Here is a 22,491-nt window from a genome sequence, read left to right as displayed (position 1 = left end):
AAAGGGTTTATTTGGCTTACACCTCCACATCATAGTCCACCACTGCAGGGAGTCAGGGCAGGAACTCAAGCAGGGCAGGAACCTGGAGGCAGGAGCTGATACAGATAATTACAGAGGCTTAGTCTATGGCAGCAAGCATGGTGACAGGCAGGGGTCCTACTGGAGAAGACATCCTAATCCACAAGGAGAGAGAGAGAGAGAGAGAGAGAGAGAGAGAGAGAGAGAGAGAGAGAGAGAGAGAGAGAGAGACTGGGCTTGGACTGCACTTTTGAAATCTCAAAGTCCAAAGCCCACTCCAGAGGCATACTTCCTCTAACATGGCCACACCCCTAATCCTATTCAAATAGAATTCTCTGATGACTGAGCATTCAAATATATGAGCCGATGGGGGCCATTCTTATTCAAATCACCACACCCAGCATGATTTTGCTGGACTTTCCCTTAGTCACTCTTCATTGGGCTTTAGCTATCTATGTCCATTGACTATTGTGTTGTCCATATCCTTCTGATGGTGGAGCCATTCATTGGAGAATAGGCCAATCTACCAGGAAACAGAGCCTTAAAGAAAATGGGTCCTCCCTCCCTCCCTCCCTCCCTCTCTCTCTCCCTCCCTCCCTCCCCCAGAAGCCACGGCTGTCCATAGCTCCTCAGAGGGGGAGACTCATGAAGTCCTTCCCACTCCAGGCTAGAATTTTGACTGGCTTGATCTCGTGCAAGTCTTGTGCAAGCCACCAAAGCGGCTATAAGTTCATGCATCCGGTTATTCTGTCATGTTCAGAGGAACTTTTGCTTTGGCCTTGCAGTCTTCCTCCTCCTCTTCTGTGAACCCTGAGCTCTGAGGAAGGCTGTGATAGGATGCCCCATTTGTAGCTGGGCCGAGCTCTGTCACAGGCTTTGCCCTTTGCCCAGTTAAGGGTTTCTGCATTAACTAACACCATCAGATAACATTAACTAAGACCAACAGATAACATTAACTAAGACCAACAGATAACGTTAACTAACACCAGCAGATAACATTAACTAACGCCATCAGATATCTGGTACACAAAGACATTTCTCTGATGAGGTCTGAGAGCTGCGCTAAACTACTAGGTAGAGAAATATTGATTTAGAGGGGAATTTGATATTATACCCATTTAGCAATTAGCAGTATTAGAATTACCCCTGGGGTCTGTGAGCTTCCCAACCATGGGTTCCAGAAGTGCAGTTCCAGGCGTGTATTGCTGAGCCTGTGGAGCAGGCTTTCAAATCCTATCAGAAACTGGTTGGTTACCCCCGGAACATTTGTGTGATCGTTACACCCATGGGCATATCTCGTCACGCCAGTCATTGTTGCAGGATCTTCCTGGCTCTTGTTCTGCTCTGCCAGGCTCGGCAGAAGGGTAGATGGTGGCCGAGGGATTAGACATTTCTCTCTTCGCATCCCAGGCCACCCTGTGCATTTAGACAATGGTGGGGCTTCTGACTTGGATTTTAGCTCATCTTGCTCTTCACAGGAAGCTGGAAGTGGTCCCAGAGGAGCTGGCTGGAAGAGTGTATTTTGCAAGCCAGGTGTGGTGCCACATGCCTGTAATCTAACACTCGGGAAGATTGCTGTGAGTTTGAAGCCATCCTGAGCTACATGGTAAGTACCGGGTCACCAGGAATACAGTGTAAGACCTTGCCTCAAGACAACGACTGTAACAGCAGCAGCAACAATAGCAATAGCAACAATAGCAGCAACAGCAACAACAGAAATTGTATCTTCCGGCTCTGGGCTTGTACCTGGTGACCTGGATTATTGTCGGAGGGTCTCCATGGTCACCCACCATCGGTATCTAAATGGAAAGTTCCACCTGCTCTCTCCATACTCTACATATACCCTCTACACACTTGGAAGCATGGCTAGGCACCCAAGGATACCTCTACAACATAGATGCTGGGCAAACACTTGTTATAGTGTGTTGTTTTGGGGATCACGACAGGGAAACACGTCTCTCCATGTTCAGCCAGACCCCCCCTTCCCCGCCCAATTGTTTTCTGTCGGTGGTTGATTGAGGCCATGGGTTTGGAGCCTGTGGCTATGGAGGACAGATGTTCTCAGAGAGTAGGGAATTCAGCATGCTTCTGGATCATATCGGTCTCACGAAGTCAGATTCTTTTCAAGGGTGATTTTCAGCTCTCTTTATCTCACCGCAACTCCCGAATCCTTTTGTGTAGTAACGGGCAGGTTCGTCATTTGCTGTATCTCGTAGATCCCAGGAATGTCCATGCCACTTCGTAACTGAAAGCCATTTAGTTTAGTGTCTGTGCATAGAGCTGAGCACTCATTTTAAAACTCGTCAAGCGTGGTGACAGATATTCCCTGTTTCCTTTACTCTGGGAACAGTTCCACTGTGTTGGAAGGCTGACCTGTCCTGGTTTGAGGATTGTTCTCTTCCTGTCTGTATGTAATGGCAGGGACTCCAGGGTCTGGTGATGTAACATGTGGGCCTTTGGTGCAGCAGTTAAAAAAAAAATCACCAATGACTCCAGAGGAAGAAAAAGTGGGAGGAAGTTAACTTGGCTCATAGATCATAAACACACACACCTTTTTAACTCACTGCTTCCTCCTTTCCCCAGCTCCCAGCCAGTTTGCACCCCAGACTATCACCAAGACAAGGTTCAGTTTGGTTTATCCGTTGGGCCACTGGCTCCAGCATCACGGTGAGTCACAAGGCATGGAGGTGCAACTGTGCGGTGATCCCTGTGGGGCAAAAGCACCAGCGAGACGCTTCTGTATCCAATGACAGGGAGCCTAAAATTGTCCTGCACTCTGTTGCGACTGGGGTGGGGTGGGGGTACTGCTGGCCCACTAAAGAACGTGTGACTGTTTGCTGTCTTGGTCTCTACCTTTCGAAGTTCACTTGGATGAGTTCTGATGGCAGCTAGAACTTTAGGCTGTGTTTACACGTGACGGGGCTGCAGCAGGATGGCGATCATAGTTCTCCCTTGGTGTCTCTCAGATCCTTGGTTCATTTTAATTCATCATTTAAGCTTTTGGAGATATGGCCTAGGTTAGCCCAAACTAGTCTTCAACTTACTATGTAGCACAGGCTGGTGTTGAACTTATAGCATCTTCTTCCTGACTCAGTTTCCCAAGCGCTAGAATTATAGGCTTGTACCATCATGACTAAAGACTAAAGATGTGGTGGGCCTGTGGATACTTACATCTGTTACTTAAATCTTTGGCCTTTAATACTTAATAAGCATAACCCTATGTTGTGGAATGGAAAAAGATTTTTTGAAAAAAATCTTTCTGAATTTGCAGGCTAATCTTGCCAAGCAACCTATTTTATTAGGTTCAAAAGCAGCTTAATTTCACAAGGAGCAGAGAAATAGAAGCAAACATTCCAGCAGGGCCTCCTGGATGCCATAGCCACCTCAGAATTCATGCTTCCCATGGGAGGTACCTCATTGCTTTTCATTCTGAAGGCTAGAGTTTCATAGTAATATTATTTTAGATCAGGGGACCGAGTGGTGAGATCCTCTTGGCAGTCCATCTACTTATGGACTAACGTTGACTCGATACCTGCTCTGTGCCAGGTGCCCTGTGCTGAGGCCACAGACTCAACAATGCTTCTTCGTGTGTGTGTGAAGTTCAGGGGCCTGTGAGCGAGACAGTCAAACTAACTGCAGATTGTCACGCGATGTGGGATGCCTGGTGGTTCCATTTACAGTGGATATGTTTCTAGGCTTGCCTGTGGGTACACAAGAGGTCAAAGGCGCTGTTAGAAATTAAACTTTTCCAGCCTCTGCTACCCCTATTGCAGGGTGCCGGCCAGTTATTTCCCAGAGTTCCCTGGAGTCATGTGCTGGCTAGTTTCATGTCAACTTGACACAAGCTAGAGTCATCTGAGAGGAGGGAGTCTCAGTTGAGAAAATGCCTCCATAAGACTGGGCTGTGGGAAAGCCTGTGGGGCATTTTCTTAATTAGCTATCAATGGGGGATGGGCAGCCCATCTGTGTGTGGTGCCATCCCTGTGCTGGGCGTCCTGGGCATCCTGGGTTCTATAAGAAAACAGCCTGAGCAAGCCATGATGAGCAAGTCAGTAAGCAACTCCTTTACATGGCCTCTGCATCAGCTCCTGCCTCTAGGTTCCTGCCCTGCTTGAGTTCCTGTCCTGACTTCCTTCAATGATGAACTATGATGTAGAAGAATAAGGCAAATAAACCCTTCCCTCCTCAACTTGCTTTTGGTCACGGTGTTTCACCATAGCAACAGAAACCCTAATTAGGACAAGTCATTATGTGTGTGTGTGTGTGTGTGTGTGTATGTGTGTGTGTGTGTGTGTGTGTGTGTGTGTGTGTGTGTAAGCTTTAATTCCAGGCCTCAGTGTTGTGTTTTGCTCTGAGATCTACTCCTGGACTTTGTTTCCTTGCCTGGCCTGGGGCTTCTGCCAGAGGCTACTCCAGGCATGCTCCGCAGGTGTCTCAGTCCTCAATATCCCTGGGTTGAGGCACTCTCCATCTTGGGTGTGGGAGGAGAGAGTCAGCTCACCTTACTTTGGGTTACCTGGGTACAAGACCAGGTACCATAATAGTCTTGGAAAACATCTTCCTCTTAGCTTCTGCCCATAGCTCCTCTTTCTCAATTCCTTGGGTCAGGTCTCAAATCCAACACCTCCAGCAAACACAGTAAGCACCTATCTGTGGAGAGCAGGCTTTTGAGTGACTTTGAGACTTCCTGAATTTTCTCGGCTTCCCATCTTGGGCAGTTGCCTTCTGTGACAGCCACTGGTCGGCTTGTCAGGCATGCTCAGACCTAAGACCTCTGTGTCCTCTTCCTCCTGCGGGTGCCATTTTATTTCAGGTCCTCTGAACCTTGCTTAAACCATTGCTACAATTTCCTAATTGTCCTGTTGCTTCTTGTCCCCATCTTCTCCACCCTGGACTTGGTGTCACCATCCTCGGATGGGATCTAGTTTAAATCTTCCTTGTACAGTGTTCCTTTTGCCAGCCAGAGTGTTAGCATGTTAGGATCTCATTAAAATGAGATTGCCTCTCCCTGGATTTTCTTTTTTTTTAAAGATAGGAACATATATATGTATCACAGTATGGCTTTGAACTCAATACATAATTGAGGATGACCTTGGATTTTGGCTCCTCCTGCCTCTGTCTCCCTGGTGCTGGGATTGTGGGTGCCCACAGTCTTATGCTGTGCTGGGAATCTAATCCAGGGCCTCAAGTGTGTTAGGCAGACACTCTTAGTAAGAGAGCTGCATCCCCAGCTCAGTTTCATCACGTTGTACTTCCTGTCCTTAGTAATAATGTAAAGACTGTCTTGAGGGATCCACGTGGGCTGGGCCAGGTAAGGAAATCTCCATGATGGAAAGGGAAATTGCTTGTCTTTTAACAAGTGGACAGGTTTAGTCAGCCAGTGGCAAGCAAGCTTGTTCTCAACGGGGGAAAGTGCAGTGGAGCTGGGATTGCGCTGATGGATTCCTCAGACAGGAGGTCAGAAGGCCCTGCTATTGAAGAGGCTGTGTGTCAGGAAATAGGAGGACCGGAAGCATCTAGGCAGAGTAGGGCTTTATTATGAAGGGCTGTGAAAAGCCAGAAAGGAGGTCTAGATTTAACTCTGCAGGAAGCTGGAAGCCATGGAAACTTTTTCAATGGGAATGACGATAATGAAAGAGATTGGGAGAGGAAAAGGCTGGCTTGCTTTGACTGGGAGGGGAGAGGGAGGTGGGGTTGGACTTTGAGGTGTGAAGGGCAACCCAGGGGAATTGTGGTTTTATTGAAAAGGGGTATGTGCGAATGATAACCTTTACAAGTTTAAAAGAAGAAAGGAAGGAAGGAGGAAGAAAGAAAGAAGGAAGGAAAAAGACACTGGGTCTTGGGTTGGAGTTTACCTAGCATTCAAGAAGCCTTGGGTTTGATCCATCAGCCCGGCATAAAACTAGGGATGGTGGTGCTTGCCTGTAACGTCAGCACTGAGGAGGTGGAGGCGGGACGTGCAGAACTTCAACCCTCTAATGCCTAGCAAGGCCAGTCTGGGGTTCAGGAGACACTGTCTCTAAATAAATAAATAAATAAATAAATAAATGTATGTATGTATGTAAGGGAAGAAAATCGCACCAAGGATTGAATCCATCAAGACTAGTGCTCCAAGGAGGTGAGAAAGGGTGTGGGGGAAGGGCTGTGGGCTCTGCTTTTGGTGTGTGAGACACTCAGGCGGAGCTCAGAGGCAGAGCTGCTGTCTGAGGCCCTGGAGGAAAGCTCTTCCCCCAGAGCTGAGGATAGAAACCCATGTGAGGAGGAAGAAGGAGAGCTGGGATCCAGGGATGGGTCTTGGACACAAGACATTTACAGCCAGGGACACCCTGGTCCTGCAGCTCCTGGCTCAGCATAGCATCTCTTCTTACTGTGGCAGGGCCAGCGCCAGCTCCTGTTTGCTGCCAAACAAAGTAGGGCAGGGCTAGAAGGCAGCCGGATTCAGAGGTGCTCCTTGTTTGGCCTCCCACTGCGGTGAAATCACTGCAGTCTGTGATTTCAAACATGGCCCCCTCCACCAGCTCAGTAGCCATGATGTCAGTTTCTTAAACTGATGCTTAAGAGTTGCCAGATTACATTTTTTATTATTATGCTTGTATTTATGTAATATTTGTGTGTGTGTGTGTGTGTGTGTGTGTGTGTGTGTGTGTGTGTGTGTGCATAAGCCACAGCATTCATGCAAAGGCCAGAGGACAACCTGCGAATGTCAGTTCTCTCCTTCCACCCATGTGGGTCCCAGAGATAGAACTCAGGTTGTCTAGCTAGGAAACTGGTAACTTTTCCGGTTTATTTTTTATCTCATCTCATGTACTCTAGGTTGGCAGCTTTAGCCAAGAACAGTATTGGAGTCCCAGATCAGTCTGATCAAATTACAGGAAAAAACATTAATTTGGTATAGCTAACCATATCCCAAATATTGTATGACACATACATACTTATATTAATAAGTAAGTTACTGGTTCTCTGAAATTCAGATTTATCTGTGCATTCTGTATTTTATTAGAGGATTCTTTCATCTGATGAGTTTCCTGACTCCAGGCCAAGATCATGTCTTTTATATGTTTGTGCATGTGTGTGTGCATGTGTGTGCGTGTATGTGTGCATTTGTACATGCTCATATGTGGACTCATGTGAATGGGCTGCGTGTGCACACATGAGGCTAGGGGTTTATGTCAGGTGGGTTTTTTATTCTCTAATTTATGTTTTTGGTCTCTCACTGAACCTGGACCTTACCATTGAGCTATACTGGCTGGCCTATGAGCCCAAGGATCTCGTCTCTGCTGCACATCTTTGGGGTTACAGGCACATGCTGCCACACCCAGCTTCTTAAGTGGCGATCCTAACTAGGGTCTTCCTGCTCATGTGTTCAGCTTTCTACCGACTGGACCATCTCACCAGTCCCTCCCCAAGCTTTTTTTTTTGAGACAGAATCTCCCATTACAGACCAGGCCGGCCTGAAACTTGTTATGTAGCCTCAACCTCCAACTCTCTCAGACACCTGAGGTCAGGCATTACCAGCGGGAGCCACCACACCAGGCTATGATCATGTCAGCTAAGAGGCCTAAGACACATCCCTTCCTCCTTTTCCCTTCCCGCTCATTGACTCGAACAGTGCTATTTAGATCCAAGAGGCAATTGTTCCACACCTACCACACGCTTGACGGGGCACAAAGCTTTTCACACATGCAGTATCAGCGGCTTGCGGCTTGTTCGGTGGGCATAGCACTGGAAATAAGGTGCTTTTGGCAGAATGTCATGAATCTGAAATAATTTTGCCAACAATCTAAAGAGTATGGTGGTATTTTTGGGCATGCAATGAAGCAGGGTGGTAGAAAGCCACAGACAGCCAAGGTAGAGCCTTTATGTTATGTCATTTCATTGCTATTTTTGAGGGGAAAATTATTGAATGTTTACTTTTATTCTCCTCGTTGCATTTCTACCTTTCCCCGTGTGGGGAAAACCACGTCTTTGTGTTTCAAGGACAAAGCGCAGGTTGTTGGTACCTGGAAGATAAGCCCTCCTGATGCTTTGCTTAAGGCATCCTTTGGATAGAGCTTAGCCCGCGGTTCGCAATAGGAAAGGATGAAGGAAAATCCAGGCGCTGAAAAAGTTGAATCGGTTTGGTGTCGGCTGGTGAGTGGGCAACTGGAGATTCTGTAAAGCCGAGAGGAGCGGCAGGCTCTCCGGTTTCCAAGCATGGGCGGACCGGCTGCGAAAAAGTCTAGAAAAAACCATGGTGGTATACAAAAGTTATTTTGAGCTGAAGGCATTTGGATTCCCATAATGTCTTATCTGCCTAAAAACAGAGCACCCCCCCTCCCCACCTCCAGTTGTCGCAAATCCCTGCCCTAGAAGCAATTTTAATCTCTTTTTGGAGACCAGAAATCAGTACCATACTCCGATATTATCACAACCACATTTCATCTCCCATGTAGTCTCCTAAGGGTCCGTTTATCTTTCCAAGTGGTCCTTTGCTTTTCTCTGAGTGTCCCTCCTCTTCTCCCCTTTCTCACAGGAGTGCCCCTCTTCCTAGCCCCTATTAAGATGGTAAATAAACCCAGATTCTAACTATCCCCCTGAGACACAGTTCTTTGTGAATTCCGGCACATTTATACCTAATTAAATCAGTTCCCCTACTCCTCTGGGCTAATCTATCTTTTGCCAGTTGAATTTGCCCACCCCGATTATTGAACCTGAGGACAGAGGAAGGATTTTCCTCCATGACAGCCCCTCTTGTGCCCAGTGCCTTCTGAGGATTGTGGCAAGCTGCTTGCAACTTAGGGGATCAGGGGCCCATGGGTGGGCTGGAGACAAAGAGACCACAGAGGCAGGGAAGAGGGGAACACTGGCCTTCCATAGCTCAGCCCCTTGGCTCCTTCCTTCTGTCTGCTTGCTTTTCTATAACCCACACTTCACAGTACTTTGGGGGTGGGACAGAGGCCAGAATGATTGACAATTAGACAGGTAGGGGCTAGAAACAGTAATTTTAAAGAAGACAGGTGAAAATTCTCCCTCTCTCTTCTCCTCCCTGCTCCTCCTCACTCCTCCCTGCTCCTTCCTGCTCCCCCCTCCTCCTCGCTCCTTAGAACTTCTCTTCCCCTCCTCTTCCTTCTCCTATTTTTTTCTTGCCTCTATCCCCAGGGTGCAGTGCTGGCATTACAGGTGTGTGTCAACATGCCTGACTCCATTCTTGCTTCTTTGTGTTACAGACTAATACTTCTTAGCAGCCCCCCCCCCCCCACCTCTCTGTCTCTCTCCCTCTCACTCACTCAGAACATTCTTTTAGTCTAAAGGTGTCAGGGTTCAGAAAATGTTGCCCCCAAGGTTCTTTAGATTGAACGAGACCTAGAGACCTCAGAAACAAGGAGGCCATGCTAGTGTCCCCATCTCCTAGTCTTGAAGATGGCAGCGAGAATGCTGATCTACCTTGGCTGGAGGAGGGTCAAAAGTCTCATTGGGGAAGGTTACTGCTGCATACCTGGAAGGACAGACCATGAGGAGGTTGTGTGGGGCCCCTCGAGTCTGCCATCAGGATGCCCGAGCTTTTGTCCTGTTATGTCTCTACACTGTCGTCCATGCTTTAAAACATTTTCCTTGAATCTTCTGAAATCACATAAAATTTAGATGAATTAAATTGGGTCTACATTTCTCTTGTTAGCCTTTCTTTTTTTGTTATTGTTTGGAGAGTCATGACTGTGTAACCCTGGGTGGCTTAGAACTTACTATGTAGACCAGGCTGGCTTTGGACTCAGAGTTTCTCCTGCTTCTGACTCCCAAATTTGAGTGCTTGGATTAAAGGTGTGTGTCACCATGCCTTTAATTACTGGGAGCTGTGTCCCACCCCCAAAGGTGACAAAGATTCTGCTATGACTTTTTAATGTGCATTGATGTTTTGCTTGCATATGTGTCTGTGAGGGTGTGGAATCCCCTGGAATTGGAGCTTCAGAAAGTTGTGAACTGTGAGCTGCCGTGAGGGTGCTGGGAATTGAATCCCGGTTCTCTGGGAGAGCAGCCGGTGTCCTTAACCACTAAGCCATCCCCAGCATTGCTGGTTGTGACTTTATGGGGGGAAGAAGTATCAAACCTTTCTACTACAGAAGTCCCAAGGACTGCACAGCTAAGGGACACCTAGAATAAACTTTGACCCAAGAACATTCTAACATGGTTTCACCTTTCACTCCCAGGGTTAGGAAAACATCACCATTTAGAACCTCTGTTCAATGTCAGGAAAGTGGACCATATGTCACGCTGTAGAGCTGGGCACAGGATGCCGACATTTAAAAGCCCAGCACATAATAACATTATTTATAGACCAACAAGTGCAGTATATGGAGAGAAATAAAAAGGAGGAAGGGCTAGTCATGGAAATATGAGGTTGAATGTAGGAGGAAACACCTAGCACAAATCTTAAGCTGCTCAGAGCCTTCCAGCGGCAGGCTTGGGATGACTCACACATCCTGCGGCCCTTGTGCCGAGATTCTGTTTATCTCCTCCCAGGCCTCCAAAGCCCTGATTTGTAGTTTAAAAAAATTACACAGCCTATCAAAGAATGACTATGGTCTGTTTCCTTCCTATCTACATTCTCAAAGAAGACAACACGACTGTTCTAAATGTCTAATTTGACGGGGACCGCGCTATAAGGATTTTATCCCCAGTTGAGGGGAGGGTCCCACTGCAGCTGAGGGTACTGTGAGTGCGGGCATGATATGAGGCTTGCCCAGAGGAGAAAGCATCGCATGAGGAGAGGACACAATATTCGGAGGGGAGGGGGCCATGTGAGGGGAAGTCATCACAGAGAGGGAGGACATTACATGAAGGGAGTGCTCCATGGAAGGACAAAGTGCTCCATGAAGTAAGGGCGCTGCATGACGGGACCCCACCCCCCCATGTGAGGAGAGGATATTATACTAGATGGGGGAGGTACTTCACGTGGGAAGGGTGTTCCACAGGAGAAGGTACCGTCTGATATCCCTATGTGATGGGAGTGCTCCACAGGAGGAGAAGGTACCACGGGGAGGCCTCTACATGATGAAAGTGATGGTGTTACGCTTGTCATTATTTCTTTATTTCTTTGTTCATTTAGCTCTACCTTGAGAAACCTTGAAGAAGAAATGTGTGAGAAAGAACATGTGAAGGGTCAACAAGAGATTCTTCTCAGCTTCCTAGTTTGTCCTTTTCCAAATGGCCACCTCACTGGGGCCTTCTGTCCCATTTCTGTAGATGGGCTTCCATTTCTCTTTTACAATACAAATTTTTAAAAAAATGTTTTCTCTCTCTCTTGCATCTCTCTCCTCTCTCTTTCTTTCTGTATGCATCCTAAAGTATATGTGTATGTGTAAGTCAGAGGACAGTTTGTGGGAGTCAGTTTTCTCCTCCATTATGTGGGTGCTGAGGATTGAACTTTGGTGCTCAGGTTTGGTGACAAGCACCTCTACCAGCTAACCCACTTCTCTGGTCCAAACCATTGTGGTTTAATGTTGAAGCCAAATATCCCAGCACCCCATCCCCATTCCCTGTTCAGGATGACTGTGGTCAGTGAAGGGATGCAGAAGTGGTCCAGGCCTGTAGTCCCATCAAAGAGGCTGGGATCCAGTGCTCTGGGTTCACACTGAGAGGAGATCATTTAGAAATGAGTCTCCATTTGGTCTTCAGTTCTTGGTCACTGTGGCTTCCATTTAGAAGACAAGTTTAAAAAAAAATTAATCTCAACTAGATTTTCTCCACCTAAGCTTTCATGACACCTCAGGAGACTGGATACCACAGAAATAAAAGTTGGAATTTACTTCGAAGAGGAAAATGAGATGAACATGTGACTGCTAGGTTCATGGAAGCAACAGCAACGATGGAGTCTCTGTTACTCACCTGACCTAACAAATAACTTGCATTGCTTTCTCTTTCCTGGATACCTGCATGTTTGTCAGTGTTAGCTCGAGAAGTAGTCCCTGGGCCATTCCTGTGAGGTTATTGCTTGGAAGTATTCGATGGCTTCAAGTTCTGGTAACAGACCACAGGTGAATCAAGAAAGAATTCTGCCTGAGTTTCAGGGGCTTTCCGGGGAGGTGGTATGTTTTGGGGCCCAGCACTTCATTACTTAGCCTGTAGATCTGGTTTTCTGTGAAAACAAACCCTATGCCTGGAACTTTCCGTGCTCGGTCCGCGTCAGTCTCAAGGTTTCCCGAGATGTGGCTGAGTGAAAGCAATACTCACTCTGAGTGTTTTCTGCCGTTCTCTCTCACAGGGAAGGCTGGGGATGGCGAGGATGTGATGACCTTTTTGAACAGCTTCTCTGCACCTCAATCTTTTTTTTTTTTTTCATCAGAATCACTGTTGCCCAACAAGGGGTGAGGGGGTGTCTTTTATGAAAAACATTGGTGCGGTTTGATTGTTCTCCCGTCTTCTCTTAAGTATTTACTAACTTCTCTGAGTCAAGCCAGGGGGACAAGACTGCCCTAATACTTCTCAGTGGATTGTGCAAAACAAAAACAAGCAAGCTACCTCTAGAAATTTCCAAAGACCTTAGACTCTTACTCCAGATAATGGTCTCAGACTATTTTTCCACCATCCCTTGCTGGCTCCACCCAAAGAAGGTACCTGCCATGGAGAGAAGGATGCAGGGGCGCAACAGATGCCTTGTGATGGCTTCCCTCAGACAGCCTTTTCTTAGCTCCAGTGTCCCAGCACAAAAGCCAGCAGCACAAAAGTCACCCCCCTTCTCCACTACTTTGGTTTTCTAACTTAAGTGTGGTAATTAGCACAAAGCTAGGAGAAAGAAAGGTCTGGGGATTTCAAAGCAAAGGTAAAAGACTCATGACCAAAAGGAAATTTCTCCCTTAGCTCAGCCTTCCCTGGCTCAGTCTCCCTCAGTGGTTAAAGCTCTGGAGCCTCCCTGGAGTTTTGCATCAGCGCTTGGTTCAACCCTAAAAGAAGTTGCATCAGGCATGGCAACTTTTGCCTGCTTCGTTTGTATTCTCTGTGGTGACTGAAGTATTAATAAATGGCTCCCCGGGGAAGGCTATGAAACACACACTAGAAAACAAATTGATATGTAAAACGCTTGGAATGGTGTGGACACCATGCTTGATTCACTGGTGGATATCGGCTCTCCTTCCCGCCATTTCAGAAGAAAACCAAGGAAAACGTGGGATTGGCGTAATTCCTCGCTTCCCCCCTGTCCTCCCTGCTCTCAAACCGTCGGTAAAGCCACAGGTGAACACCTTAATGAGTAGATGGTCCTCTTTCCAGAGAACACAGTACAGTCAAAAAAATCGGTCATTGTCTGAGATGGCCAAGGGGAGGGAAGTTGTTCTATAGGTCTCTGAGTCACTGTTATGGTAGACTAGGGTAGACCACCGAAACAAGAAGGGTTCCTGAGTTGAGGCCCTTCTTCTATTTGCCTGAAAGCAACAGGTCTCCCGTCCTCAGATCTCCCACCCACTGAAGGCGACTGTGCATCTCTGGGGCTTGGAGGTGGTACTAGCGAGATCTACATCACCGCCGCTCCTTTGCCTAGCTTCAAGTTGTGATTGTCCTTTTTGTTGTCACAGCTGCCCTTGCTTGAAGATGCTGCAGCAGCTGAAGCTCAAGTCAACCTGATCCAGAGCTGGCTCCTCATCCACTGAGAGCTCGCCACGCCGATGGCAAAGATGCTATTTATCATGACACCAACCTGGGTTTAGTTTCTCTGCTTCTTCAGTCTTTTTTATGGGAATCTGTTCCAACCAAGATGCAAGCTTCTTTCTTTATCGTGCTCCTCACCCCACTGAACCGCTATTTTTACTGTTTAAGTGTGTGTGTGTGTGTGTGTGTGTGTGTGTGTGTGTGTGTAGGACAAAGGTCAAGGTTGAAAGTGTTCCTCTTTATTTTTCCAGACAGGCTCTCTCACTGATCCCAGAGCTTACTGATTGGTTAGACCTGCTGGCCAGCAGTCTGTCTCCACCTCTTAGTACTGGAATTGTGGGCACACATGCCTGCATCTAGCTTTTTACATGGACACTGGAGATCTGAACTCAGGTCCTTACATTTGTGAGGCAAACACTTGTTGGCTGGTTCATCTTCCAAGTCCTACCTGCCCAACCTTTTAGTTGGGAAGAAAGGGAGGCCTCCTATGAGTGCCTCAACATCAGGACAGACTCAGGCAGACCCTGGTGTAGTAGCCTTTGACTTTTTCAGTCTTTAGGAGTTCAAAGTGTGTAACAGACAAACGTAGAACTAGGAAGTTAACCAACACCCTGGTGTAAAACTTCACCTTTGCAGTTTTCTCTTGAAGGTGTGTGATATCTGGAGACCTTTTCTTAAACAGTCGTCTCTGAGCAGGAGCTTGTGGGAGGGAGAAATGAGTTAAAGATCTATAGCATTTCATTGATTTACATCTGGTCTTATTCCAAAATTGCTGTTGGAGGCACGCATAATTAACTCTGTCTCAGACTGCCCTGGACCCGACTCCAAGTCTTTTACAGTTTAGTTTCATTGATGATCTTGACATATCCGGAGATGGATGAAGACTGATCTAAGTCCTCACTGGTAAGCGAAGAGCCTCTAGGTAGCAACTTGTGTGGGAAGACTTATCCTTGGAGGAATAGAAACATTGCTACAGTTAAAGCATTACCAGGGGAGCTGGCTGTGTGCTAAATAATTTTGGCGTTAAGGACACACTAAGATATGTGAGAAACAGCAGAAGGCCACCCTCACCTTTCCCCTCCTTGCCTCAAACAGCACCTAGACTTAGGAAGGATTCTCTGACCTCCCCTCTGAGGCAGATGAACAGACCCTCAGGGGGGTGTCCATAGGTGAGGGAGGGAACAGCCTTGTGTCAGGATACAAAGGGACATAGTGAGGGTCCGAACTTAACCTTGTTAAGTTACCCCTGTTTATTAACTTGAGTTTGCCATGGAGAACTGTGATTAAAGGCAGGTGTGACCTGAAGGTCAGCTGTAAGTATTAAATGTAATTATTAAAAAATTAAAATAAAATACATGCTTACCTCTTTCTCTGAGTCTTCATTTATTTGGCTCCCATGTCACCCAGCACTTAAACCAATCTCTCTCTTCTCTCTCTTTCTTCTTCTCTTTTTCTTCCTCCTGTCTCTTTACCTTTTCCCCTCCCTCTTTCTCACATTTGCCTTTCTATGTAGCCCAAACAGTCCTGAAATGCCCTGGTGATCCTCTGCCCCGACTCCTGAGCCCTGGAATCAGAGGCGAATGCCTTCACATGCAACCCTGCATTTCCCTTATTAATCTGCCTGTGGATGTGTGGGTCTCAGTCATGAACCCAGGAATGGGTGATTATGGGCATACTTCCCCACTGTGGCATAATAGTCCCCAAGTGTTCTCTGGGGTCCTGGACTCCCCCACCGTGTTATTCTAAAGTGATAGATCTAAAGCGAGCAGGCGGAAAGATGCGAAGACATCGTGCCATCCGTGTGTGTGGCCAGTTGGAGCTGGCTGGTCTCAAGCTGTTAAATAGAGCTCAGAACTGGTACCCAGGGGCTGCCCCTGTTCACCTATGGGCTACGATGAGTGGTGTTTTGAGGATGCCCCTCATCCTTAAATATACTGAAATGTTCTTGTCTTGGTGACCAGTTGCAGGTACCCCAGAAGATGCTTGCAGTCTGGGGCTGCAAAGGCCATGCACCTATCAGGGCGAGTTCAGGCCACTGAAGCTGGCGATTCAGGCTCCTTTTTCTTCAATTTCTGAATTTATTTTCCTTCCATCATTTCTCTACTCTTTGTCACACACACACACACACACACACACACACACACACCACACACACACACACACAATTTTGCTTTAGGGTGCAATGGGTACTTTCGGAAGTTTACTGACCTGTCCTCTATTTCTCTGTCATCCTTTGAGGTTAAAATGTGGGATTTTTTTTTCCTTTTCTTTTAAGACTATGGAGTGGAGAAGCAATAAGGGGAAATGTCACCAGAAAAAAAAATCCCTAAAGGTTTGGTTCTCCGCCCCGCCAGCATCTCTAAAAAGAATGTTCCCACAGAGCACCGGTACCATAAATTGGCAGACAGCTGAAGTGTGTTCTTAGCAGTCTCTTTGACTGGGCAGCCTTGGTGATCATTAGATTTCTCTCTCCAGGACACTTGACTCATTTACCACCTTGTTCCTGGTGACGTAAGTTAAGTGTTAGTGTAGGGTGAGGTGCTGGGGGTAGGCGGGGAGGTGCCGAGAGGCCATTCCCTGCCTGGAGGATTGAATTGCAGTGAGGGGACAATGCTGAGCAGGCACATGAGATCCATGCAAGGCTCCCAGGAAGGAGCTGTTGGACAGATGGCAAAATAGACTCAGAGGCCCCCTGTCCCCAAGTGTCTCCTGTCGCCAGAGGGTCTGTGCTCAGGGTACTGTGAGCATGTCACTTTGTGTTATCTTCATCCTTGTCTACCCAGTGGTGATTCTCAATTGCTTTCACTCCTGTGTCTTTACAGAAGTAGACCAGTTTTGAGAAAAGCAAAGAGGGATGGAAAGATGGCTCAGCCGTTAAAGGCTAGGCTCATAACCAAAACTATAAGAGAAAAGCAAGGAATGTTTCATCCTGTTAGGCTTTGACCTGCCTTCTTGGTTCCTTCTGTTCTGCTCACGAGCCTCTCATCTCAGGACTGGATCTAGGCCTGGGGTAGACTTTGAAGAAGATGCGGCTCCTCTTTCATTATCTTTATCTCTTTCAATGTTCTTCACTTTTCTTTGGCCTGCGTTTACCCACGTAGAGCTGACACTGGTGGACAAGATGGATCCCCCCCAGTGAGAAGCCACTTCTTCCCCTTTCTCCTCTCAGATGTCAGGAAGCTTGGGCTCCTTGGACTAATGAGACTGCGGGAGAACTTGCCCACATCTTTCTTCTTTGGTTGTGTAAGAAACATATTTGCCAGCCGGGCGGTGGTGGCGCACGCCTTTAACCCCAGCACTAAGGAGGCAAAGACAGGCAGATCTCTGTGAGTTTGAGGCCAGCCTGGTCTACAAGAGCTAGTTCCAGGACAGGCTCCAAAGCCACAGAGAAACCCTGTCTCGAAAAAAAATAAAAAGAAACATATTTGCCTTCATCCTTGTGAGCTGGAGTGGACGCTTGTAGTAAAATCTGCTTATTAAGAAACAGACTTTGTGTGCGTGTGCACCGTGTGTGTGTGTGTGCGTGTGTGTGTGTGTGTGTATGTACTTTTTTTTTCTCTTTGGCTCTTTGGGGGACCCACCACCCAACTCCTAAATAAATATACACACAGGCTTAGTCTTTCTTATGAATGCCTGGCTTTAGCTTGGCTTATTTTTAACCAGCTTTTCTTAAATTATCTCATCTACCTTTTGCCTCTGGACTTTCACCTTTTACTATTTCTCTATATCTTTTCTTTCCTTCTTGCCTGTGACTTGCTGTATAGCTGGGTAGCTGGCCCCTAGAGTCCTCCTCTCCTCCTTTTGTCCCTCCATCCTTTCCTCCCAGATTTCTCTTCCTATTTATTCTCTCTATCTGCCAGCCCTGCCTATCCTTCCTCCTGCCTAGCTATTGGCTGTTCGGCTCTTTATCAGACCAATCAGGTGTTTTGGACAAGCAAAGAATCACAGCTTCACAGAGTTAAAAGTAGCATAAAAGAATGAAGCACATCTTTGTATCATTAAAGAAATGTTCCAGAGCATAAATAAATGTAACACATCTTAACATTCTAAAATGTGTGTGTGTGTATGTGTGTAAATACAAAGGCCAAAGTAATATGCCAGGTGTCTTGCTCAGCCACTCTCTACCTTATTTTTTGAGATAGTCTCTCAATGAACCTGGAGTTGACCTATTTGGCTGGCCAGGTTCCACTTGTCTTTGTGTCCCCATCATTGAGACTATAGCTTGCACTACTATACTCAGCTTTTTAAATATGAGTTTTGGGATCAGATTCAGGTTCTCATGTTTGTGTGACACCTCCTGATATGTCTTAATGTGTACATTTCACACATACATATGGCTGACACCTGGGGACTCAGCAATTTCTCGAGTATCTTATGTACCATTTTCAATTAAAAAAAGAAAAAAAAAACAAACAGCACATTTTCAGAGAGGCAATGAGATAAAGGAAAAGAGCTGGACAGGGAAACCAGAAGTCTACCAGGTAAAGGCTGGTTAGCGGCACTTGTTAATGTAGACTTCTGGTACCCTCTCCAGGCTGATAAGAGTTCAGAGTAGACTCCAGTGGCCCAGCTTTGTTCTCCCTAAAATAAAAGGGCTCCCAGAAGCCTTTTGGTTTGAGGCAAATAGAGGGAGAGCAGAGAATTTTTGTGTGTCTTTTCATGAATTGCTTTCAGTTCATGGAATTACCTCCCCCCCCCATTCTATTCTGTGTCTCCGTATCTCTGTTCCTTCTGCCTACAATTTCTAATCCACACACCCCTACCCTGGAACATGTGAACCCTGTCGAGGCTGGACCCCGACACAACTGTCTTGTCTTCAATATCTCCTTGGGTTGGAACTTGCCAGGTAGGCCCAGCAGCTTGGCCAGTGAGCCCAGAGATCTGCCTATCTTTCTATCCAACTCTAGAATTGCAAGCACGCAGCACCATGTGTGCATTTTCTAAAGAAATTGAGTTCTGGGGGACCAAATTCTGGTCCTCATGCTCGCTCACAAGGCAAGCATGTTACCGACAGCCATTTTCCTAGCCTCCGTTCAACAATCTTATGTATTCTCGGGTGGCAGAGTCTAGTCTCTCCTAAGCGCTTGGTCCTAGAGAAAGAGGAAGCAGGCTTGCTATGTTTTAGAGAGTGATATTTATACATGTGTAACAAAGAGCATATTTTGCTAACTGTTTTCACCACGTGAACAGGTGGCCTTGCTGTGGGGGCCCTTCCTCGAGTCTCTAATCATTGATCACATATGAAAATGTCTGGGCGACTGATGGAACCGGAGCCAGCAGCATTTCCAAAGCCGGGGCAGCCTGAACAAACCGATACGCCATGTGAAAAATGATTGGAGCGCACAGAGCTCCGGGGGAAGCGAGGAGAAGGGCGGCCCAGAAGTGCTCTGAGGCGGAATGCAAGGACTTAGAAACCACGCAGTGCAGCTTCTCTCTTTCTCTCTCTCTCTCTCTCTCTCTCTCTCTCTCTCTCTCTCTCTCTCTCTCTCTCTCTTTAAAGCTATAGGGGAACCTCTGAAAGATTTAAGGTTGGATTGACCAGACTAGATACGTATTTAAGGAAAGATACTATGGAGTCATAGTGAGTTAGGAGCAGCAGGAGTGATGGGCAGTTGGTCTGATTGGGATGCAACTGAGCAGCAATGCAAAGAGTCTGAACTGGGCATGCTGGGAGGCTGAATCTGACAGATATTAAGGAAGCAGAATGAATGGCACTGACCGCTGTCTTGCCTTCCAGTTAGCTGGCCCATTGTTTCTGTCAATGAGCAGGGCTTGTATGTTGTTGGGAGGAGCGAAGGGAGCACCTGAAGGTTTAAATTTCTGTAGCCCCCGTGAGAAGGATTACTAATGAGATCTGAGCTAAATGATGGTAGGTGCTCAGGGAGGACTCTTGAGGGAGGCTTGCTAAGATGGAGATGCCCTCGTGGCCTCGCCTCTTTTTTTTTTTTTTGTTCTTGGAAATCTGAAACTGCCATCGTATCTCTGTGATGTGCTCTAAACAGTGAAAGCCTTTGGAAAACATGGCAGAGAAGCAGGGCAGGAATACAGGGACTGAGTGTATGGTGAGCCCGGCAGCCAACCTCGGACAGCTACCTCCCAAACTTTATACTAGGTAAGACACAGTATCCCCCCCACCCCCCATGATTCTGTCTAGAGCCAAACCCAATTCTTGATGGAGACAGATGTTGACCAATTGTATATAATAAGCAAACAGAAGGATCTGAGCATGAACTCAAATTCACTGCTTGAATGATGGGTGGATGAAGACGCTTACTGAACAATGAGGCACAGAAGGAAGATTTAATAGGGCTGATGTACTTTGCTTTGTATATGGCGAGTTCGAGGGTTCCACACACAGCCAATCTACAAGAACCATCAACAGAATATAGTCCAGGACTAGAGACATACATTTGGGGACTATCTCGCCAAAGATTAACTCATTGGAGTGTGTGAGCTGCCATGGGCTAGGACCGTCTTACGTCTCTGACATCAATGAGAGATGTTTAAAGTTTCCAAGAGGGAATTTGAGGCAAGGCCAGGCACAGAGCCTAGGGAGTGCCATGCAGGGACTCACCTGTGAGCAGGACAGTGGGAGAGTATCTATCCAGAGCACTAGGAAAGGAATCTAGAGAGAAAGGTGCCATGAGCATCAGGGGCAGTTACAGGATAGGACACTCACAAACGCAGGGAAGGAGGACATCAGAAACAGAGAAGTCACAAGAAAGAAACTGGCCAAAGAATTTGTTCATTTCCCAAACAAAGCATTCCCAGGATGCTCCGCACAGAGCAGGGAGCCACGGGTGAGATTTGATGCGACGACACTTGAGATTCTTCCAGACTTTTGTATAACCTGTTACTTGTCTAATTATTATTTTTTTTTTTAAAAAAACCATTCTCTTCTCCAACAACAGGTCTATCCCCTCAGATGTGTCAAGTGATAGATTTTGTTTAAGATCAAAGTGAGCTCGCAGGAGCACATAGTCATTCTAAGTAATTTCTTTGTAATGAGTTTTCAAGGGTCCCCATTGTACGCCGAGGCAAAGCACAGCTGAGGTTGGATTCCGAGCTCTGCTAATTAAACACGCTGTTCGAGAGTCTCTGCGAAGGATTCTGATGTCAGAGGGGAAAAAGCCTTTTACAGGAGGCTTTAAACCTCAACAAAAGACAAGGCAGAGGGCAAGAACTGCTTTGGTTTGCCCTGTGCGCTCATGGCAGGGCGCCCACAAAAGGCTTGGGTCTTCCGGAGTGGAATCCATGCGCCCATGGGTGCCTTGTTGGTTCCCGGATGTTGAGCTGGGCTATCACGGGCTCAGTCCGTCTCTCATTTCTGAATCTGAAAAAGAGCAAGGCTTTGGGTTGTTTTCCTCAACTTTTTAATTTATTGTCTTGAGCTAAGACGCCAGGAGCGTGTCTACTGGGGAATGTGCTCAGATTGCATCAGGCAGGAACTACTGGGCCCAGCTCTCCCCCCTGGTCCGGCTCCCTCAAGGATGCCCAGAGAACCTGTTTTGGCTCCGGGCAACTTCCTGCTGGGGATGATGAAAATAATTGTTTTCCCATTTAAAGGGCAGTAGAGTGGGAAACGGGGAGGCAAGTGCTTTGCTTTTAGCTCCTGAGCAGCTACTGCCCTCCCTGGGGAATGCGTCATGGTCTTCATCTGGAACATTTTAATTGGGAAGAGCTCTTACTTGGTGTCTTGGAGAGGGACCCCAGGCACCACTTGGATAAGAAGTGCCTTGTCACTTAGGAGCTGTGGTTGTTCTGTGGCCCATTAGCCGGCTCCAGGAGAACCAGCAGCAGCAGGAATGTTAATGGGCAGTGACTACTTACTGAGAACATAGTCCTCAAGATGCCACGCAGTGACAAGGCAGAGAGACAACACCTGCTCTTGAGTCACTTAAACTCTCAACTTGATGGAGGCTGGAGCGGAGGAGAGGCAGTCTAGTTTGTACTCTCCGCTTGAAGCTTAGGTGTGTCTGTAAGCATATGCATGTGTTATTCAAGACAAGCCGGGCGATGGTGGCGCACTCCTTTAATCCCAGCACTCGGGAGGCAGAGGCAGGCGGATCTCTGTGAGTTCGAGGCCAGCCTGGTCTACAGAGCTAGTTCCAGGACAGGCTCCAAAGCCACAGAGAAACCCTGTCTCAAAAAACAAACAAACAAACAAAAAGAATATGTGACATTTCACAGGGATGGAGACACTGGAAATGTTCAGGATACCAGCTAGCTATACAGAAAAGCTGGAGGCTTTCAGCTATGATTCTGTAACTCATTTGGGCACACAAGTGTGTCTGTATAAACGTGTGTATAAACATGTGTTTATATAAACACACACACACACACATACAGTTTTGAGACAGTCTGGCTTCAAAGCCAAGATCCTCCTGCCTCAGCCTCTGTTGCAATAGGAGCGGCGAGGCTGCGTCCCCGGCACCTGGCCGCCCGCATGGCTAGCTTATGCCCGAAATAATTACATGGAAACTGTATTCTTTCAAACACTGCCTGGCCCGGCTAGTTCCAGTTTCTTATTGGCTAGCTCTTACATATTGTTCTAACCCATTTCTAATATTCTGCGTAGCCCACGAGCTGGCTTACCAGGGAGGATCTTAACCTGCATCTGTCTGGCGTGGGAGCATCATGGCGACTCCTCGACTAAGCTTCTTTCTCCCAGAATTCTCTTCTGTCTACTCTGCCTACCTAATTTTCTGTCCTATGAGGGCCGAGGCAGTTTCTTTATTATAATTAACCAATGTCCTTCCCCCATCAAGCCTCTAAGTATTGGGATTATATCCACACTTAGCTCAGTCCATGTATTCTGTTTGTTCTATTCCAATTTCACCTTCTAGTACTTGGGAGGTG

At 47.0% G+C, this 22,491-nt stretch overlaps 1 protein-coding gene and 1 long non-coding RNA gene across 5 annotated transcripts in view; one reads left to right on the top strand and one right to left on the bottom strand.

Moving 5' to 3' along the window:
- The window catches only part of Jarid2 (jumonji and AT-rich interaction domain containing 2), a 439,139-nt gene extending 416,892 nt beyond the window's left edge, over positions 1 to 22,247 (bottom strand). For all 4 annotated transcript variants that reach the window (XM_050143916.1, XM_050143911.1, XM_050143915.1 and 1 more), the window contains exon 1: positions 22,228 to 22,247. The gene's annotated coding sequence lies outside the window, so the exon portion shown is untranslated. The remainder of the gene's footprint in view (positions 1 to 22,227) is intronic.
- Positions 1,440 to 14,936, top strand: LOC126502716 (uncharacterized). The gene is made up of 3 exons (XR_007592028.1): positions 1,440 to 1,624; positions 2,602 to 2,685; positions 13,560 to 14,936. It is a non-coding gene; the product is annotated as an uncharacterized lncRNA (long non-coding RNA).
- Positions 22,248 to 22,491: the final 244 nt, after the last annotated feature.

This window comes from Alexandromys fortis, unplaced genomic scaffold, assembly GCF_014885135.2.
Source record: "Alexandromys fortis isolate MF-2015 unplaced genomic scaffold, M_Fortis_MF-2015_v1.1 scaffold_1, whole genome shotgun sequence".
In the NCBI taxonomy this organism is placed as follows: domain Eukaryota; kingdom Metazoa; phylum Chordata; class Mammalia; order Rodentia; family Cricetidae; genus Alexandromys; species Alexandromys fortis.
This window is presented reverse-complemented; position numbering and strand designations above follow the sequence as displayed.